Here is a 6,000-nt window from a genome sequence, read left to right as displayed (position 1 = left end):
AATAGTATCTGGAGACTTCAATACTCCACTCTCGCTAAAGTATAAAACAATCAGACAAAATAAGGCACATAGAACACTCAAATAATGCATCAGACCAACTAAATCTAACAGACATATACAGAACATTCTACCCATGAACAATGGCATACACATTTTTCTCAAGTCAACATGGAACATTTTCCAGAATAGACCATATGTTAGTCCTGAAATTATGTCTTAATAGATTAAAATGTAGATATAATATTCTCTGACCACAATGAGATGAAGTCAGAAATCAATAACAGAAAAAAATGGAAAATTCACAAATTATTGAAAATGAAACAACATACTTTTAAACAATTAATGAAATAAAGAAGAAATTACAAGGGAAATTAGAAAATTCTTAGAGACAAACGAAAACAAAAACAGAATATATCAAAATTTATTGAAGCACTAAAACCAGTGCTAAGGGAGGTTTCTGTGGCTATAAATGGTAACATTGAAAAACAAGAAAGATCCCAAGTCAACAACCTAACTTAATAATTTAAGGAATTAGGAAAAGAAGAGCAAACTAAATCCAAAGCAAACTGGAGAAAGAAAAAATCAGAGATTAGTGCAAATATTTAAAAAATGGAGAATAGAAAATCATTTAAAGATTAATGAAACAAAAGGTAATTTTTTAAAAGACCCAGAAAACTGATAAAATTTTAGTTAAATGTACAAAAAAAAAAAAACTATTAATGACATCAGAAAAGAAAGTGGAGATATTTCTACAGATTCTACAGAAATAAAAAGTATTATTTAAAAAGTACTATGAACAATTGTGCACCAACAAATTAGATAACCTAGATGAAACCAAAAACTTCCAGAAGTGCAATAACTACCAAGACTATATTACAAGGAAATGGAAAATCTGAATATGCCTGCAATTGGTAAGGAGATTGAATCAGCAGTCAAAGATTTTCAGACAAATCCTAGAGGTGATAGTTTCACTAGTGATTCTACGAAACATTTAAAAAATTAAACCAATCTGTCTCAGACTTTTCCAAAAATTGAATAGGAGGAAATACTTCCCAACTCATTCTATAAGGCCAACATTATCTTAATACCAGTCAGATGAAATTACTACAAGAAAAGAAAACTACAATCAATTTTCCTTATGAGCATTTATGTAAAATTTCTCAACAAAATAACAGAAAATCAAATTCAGCAACATATTGAAAGTTTTATACACAATGAGCAAGTGGAATGTATTCCTGGAATGCAAGGATAATTCAACATACAAAAACTGATCAATGTCATATATGATATTAATGGACTAAAGACAAAAACACATAGTTATCTCAATTGACACAGAAAAAGCTTTCAAGAAAATTCAGCATCCTTTCATGATAAAAATTCTCAACAAAATAAGAATGGACAGAAATATCTCAACATAATTAAAGGCATACATTAAAAACCTGCAGTAAACATTGCAATAGAAAAAGACTAAAAACTTTTCCCCCAAGATGGAGAATCACTCAAGGATAACTGCTTTTACCATTTTTAGTCAACATAGTATTACTGGACATTCTAGCCAGAGCAATCAGACAAGGAAAAGATATAAAAGGCAAACAAATTACAAAGGAAGAAGTAAAATTATCACCATTCACACAGTATATAAACTTATATGTAGAAAACTAAAGATTCCACACACAAAAAAAAAAAAACTTGAAAAGCTAACAAATAAATTTGGTAAAGTAGTAGGAGGTAAAACAAACAAGTGAAAATCAGTTGCATTTCTATATGCTGACAACGAACAACCTGAAAGAGAAATTATTAAACTATTTAATTTATAATAACGTAAAAAACTGTAAAATATTTAGCAATTAACTTACAGAGGTAAAAAACTTGCACAATGAAAACTACAAAACATTGCTGACAGAAATAAATGAAAACATAATTGCAAACTCATTTTATGTTCATGAATTAGAAGATGTAATATTATTAAGATAGCAGTGCTACTCAAAGCAATCTATAGATTCAATGTAATCTCTACAAATCTCAATGATGTTTTTTGTAGAAATAGAAAAAAATCCTAAAATTCAAGTGGAATCTTAAGGGATGCCAAATACCCAAATCAATTTTGCAAAGGAAGTGTGGAAAAGTCATACTTCCGGATTTTATAACTTATCACAGTAATCGATATAGTGTGGTACTGCATAGAGACAGACATATAGACAGATGGAGTAGAATAGAAAGCTCAGAAATAAAGCCTCATATATATGGTCAAACAATTTTTCACAAAGTTGCCAACCATGCAATAGGGAAAAGGCAGTCTTTTCAAAAAATAGTGCTGGGAAAATTGGATATCCTCTTACAAAAGAATGAAGGTGGATCTTTACCTAAAGCCATATACAAGAATTAACTCAAAATAGATCAAAAGTATTAAACTAAAAAAACTTATTAGAAAACATAGGGCTGAAGCTTTACTACATGAGATTTGCCAGTGCTTTCTTAGATATGATACTGAAGGCACAGATAATACAAGAAAAAAGAGACAAATTTTTCATTATAAAAATTTTTAAAAACTGTGCATCTGTGTTAGTCTCTTTTATGTTGTTATAAAGAAATACCTGAGGCTGGGAAATGTATAAAGATGAGAGGCTTTTTTCACTCTCGGTTTCGCAGGCTGTACAAGAAGCATAGCACCAGTATTTGCTTCTAATGAGGCCTCAGGAAACTTTCAATCATGGCAGAAGGCAAAGGGGGAGCAAGTTACATCACATGGCAATAGAGAGTGAGCAAAAGGGAGATGCCAGGTTCTTTTAAACAACCAGCTCTCACATGAACTTATAGAGGGGAAACTCACTCATTACTGTGGGGAGGGCACTAAGACTTTCATGAGGGATATATCCTCATGGTCCAACCACATCCAGTTCAGCCTCATTTCCAAGATTAGGGGTTACATTTCAACATGAGATTTTGGGGGGACAAAGGTCCAAAGTATAATTGTGAGAGGTGAAGCCAGCTGAGCTTCTGGGTCCCGTGGGGACTTGGAGAACTTTTCTGTCTAGCTAGAGGAATATAAACGCACCAATCAACCCTCTGTGTCTAGTTAAAAAACTGTAAATGCACCAATCAACACTCTGTAAAAACACACCAATCAGTGCTCTGTGTCTAGCTAAAGGATTGTAAATGCACCAATCAGCACTCTGTAAGAACACACCAATCAGCACTCTGTGTCTAGCTAAAGGATTATAAATGCACCAATCAGCTCTGTGAAAAATGGACCAATCAGCACTCTGTAAAATGGACCAATCAGCAGGATGTGGGTGGGGCCAAATAAGGGAATAAAAGTTGGCCACCTGAGCTGGCAGCGGCAACTTGCTTGGGTTCCTTTCTATGCTGTGGAAGGTTGTGTTTTGGCTCTTCACAGTAAATCTTGCTGCTGCTCACTCTTTGGGTCTGCACTACATTTATGAGCTGTAACACTCACCATGAGGGTCTGCAGCTTCATTCCTGAAGTCAGTGGGACCACGAATCCACCGGGAGGAACAAACAACTCTGGACGTGCTATCTTTAAGAGCTGTAACACTCACTGTGAAGGTCTGCGGCTTCGTTCCTGCAGTGAATGAGACCACAAACCCACTGGAAGGAAGAAACTCTGGACACATCTGAACATCTGAAGGAACTAACTCCGGAAACACCATCTTTAAGACCCGTAACACTCACTGCGAGGGTCTGTGGCTTCATTCTTGAAGTCAGTGAGACCAAGAACCACCAGAAGGAACCAATTCTGGACACAACAGCATCGAAAGATATTATCAACAGAGAGAATTAGCAACCTATATAATGAAAGAGAATATTTGAAAATCTTAAGTCTGATAAAGGATTAATACCTAGGTTACGTAGAAAATCATTGAAACTCAACCACAAAAAATAAACGTAATTCAAAAATGGGCAAAGGAATGAGTATATATATATATTTTTAAAGAAGATATACAAATGGCTGATAAGCACATGAAGAGATGCTTAACATCAGTAATCATTAGGGATATGCAAATCAAAACTGTAATGAAATATTGCCTTGTACCCATTAACATGGCTCCCATTTAAAAAAAAAGAAAAAAAAAAAAAACCCTGAAAATAACAAGTATCAGTGAGTGTGTAGAGAATTGAGAACCCTTATGCCTTGTTGGTAGGAATGCAAGTTGTCAATTGGTATAGCTGCTGTTGAATAAAAGAGTAAAATATTTCCTCAAAGATTAAAAATAAAATTACCATATAATCCAGCTAAACTACTACTGACTATATATTTTAAAAACTGATAAAAAGGTCTTGAGATATTTATACACTCATGTTCATAGCAAGAGTATTCACAACAGCTAAAATGCAGAAGCAATTCAAGTGTCCATTGAGAAATGAATGGATAAGCAAAATGTGAGCTATATATGATGGAATATTACTCAAGCTTAAAAGTGAAGAAAATTATGACATATGCTATATAACATGAACAAAACTTGAGGACATTATGCTAAATGAAATAAGCTGGTCACAAAAAGGTAAATAAGACAAATTTCACTTATGTGAAATACTTAGGGTGGTCAAAACTATGGAAGCAGAAAGTAGAATGCTAGTTTCCAGGGATTGAGAAGGGGGAAATTGGGAATAATTTTTAAATGAGCAAAACTTTTAGTTTTACAATATGAAAAGAGTTATGAAGACTGATGACGGTGATGGCTGCACAACATTTTGAATATATTAACGCCACTAAACTATACACTTAAAAATGCTTAAAATTGTAAATAAATTTTATGTTGTATTTCACCACAATAAAAAAAAAATGTTTCTTGCAGGTAAAGTGCTTAGAGCAGTTAAACACTCAACATTATTAAATATCATTATCTAGTACAAACACATTTTAATATATTTATATTACAACACACATATTTTTATATTGTTTCTATACTGTATCACACATATTTTTATGTGTGTTGTACTAGATAATAAGGAGACCAAGGAGACCAAGGCTGTGACAGGAACTGGAAAATAAAGATTGACATTAGAAAGCCAATCTAGTACAGTGCTTCTCAAAGCGTGGCTAGGGGATTGGTGTTCACCTGTGACCTCCTTGTTACTTGTTCATGATGAAATAAGTATGTACAGAGTAAGCATTTAGAACATTTCACAGAAACTTAAAAAAGTCTGTAGAATCTAATAATAAAAAGTTGGATATTGTATTCTGTATGTATTTGATATTTTAATTTGTATTTCTACTGCATCTTTTAAATTTAATTTTACATAATTGAATTGGAACTTTTTTTAGACTGATCTCTCATTACACATAGTCTAAGGCATTTGTCTCATGTATGTATGATGTGATGAAATCTGTCAAGACTTTTTTTTAACCTAAACCTTCCTGTTTTTGAAAGTGACTAATATTCTCTCTGCCTTAAAATTTTTTCAGTAGAATAATTATTTCCACCAAGAAGAAAAGTATGAATGTCCAAATCAATAGACTTAATATTTTAAGGTAGAAAAAATACTTAATATTTTAAGGTAGAAATATATCAAGTGATCTAATATTTACCTGCAAAGTATTGTGCTTGATACTGTTGAGTGTAAAAACCAATCATACAGAATTTCTGCTTTCAGGAAGTTTACAGTCCCAGTAAAATCTGGAGACATTTTTGGAACTTAATTCTCGCTTTACATAAGAATAAATATTATTAACTTCTTGGTAAGAACAAGATCTGTGGAACAAGAAGTGATTCATCAAATTGTTCTCAGGGATTTGCACCATATAACAAAGGACATTTTCATCCAGTCAAAATATCCATTACAAAAAAAGTGATGGTTGATTTTTACTCAGTCTTCTAGGACTGCGAACTAATGGTTACAATTTTTTTGTACAAGAAGCACTTTTTTTCTCCAATAATAGCAGGTTCTTGTCACATAGCCCAATTGAAAGGGCTCCATTTTATGAGCAAATCGTCCCCTTTCGCCTCTGAACCTGTGAAAGGAATAGAGGGGATAAAG

The sequence above is a fragment of the Piliocolobus tephrosceles genome, chromosome 4, assembly GCF_002776525.5.
Source record: "Piliocolobus tephrosceles isolate RC106 chromosome 4, ASM277652v3, whole genome shotgun sequence".
Taxonomy (NCBI): Eukaryota; Metazoa; Chordata; class Mammalia; order Primates; family Cercopithecidae; genus Piliocolobus; species Piliocolobus tephrosceles.
This window is presented reverse-complemented; position numbering follows the sequence as displayed.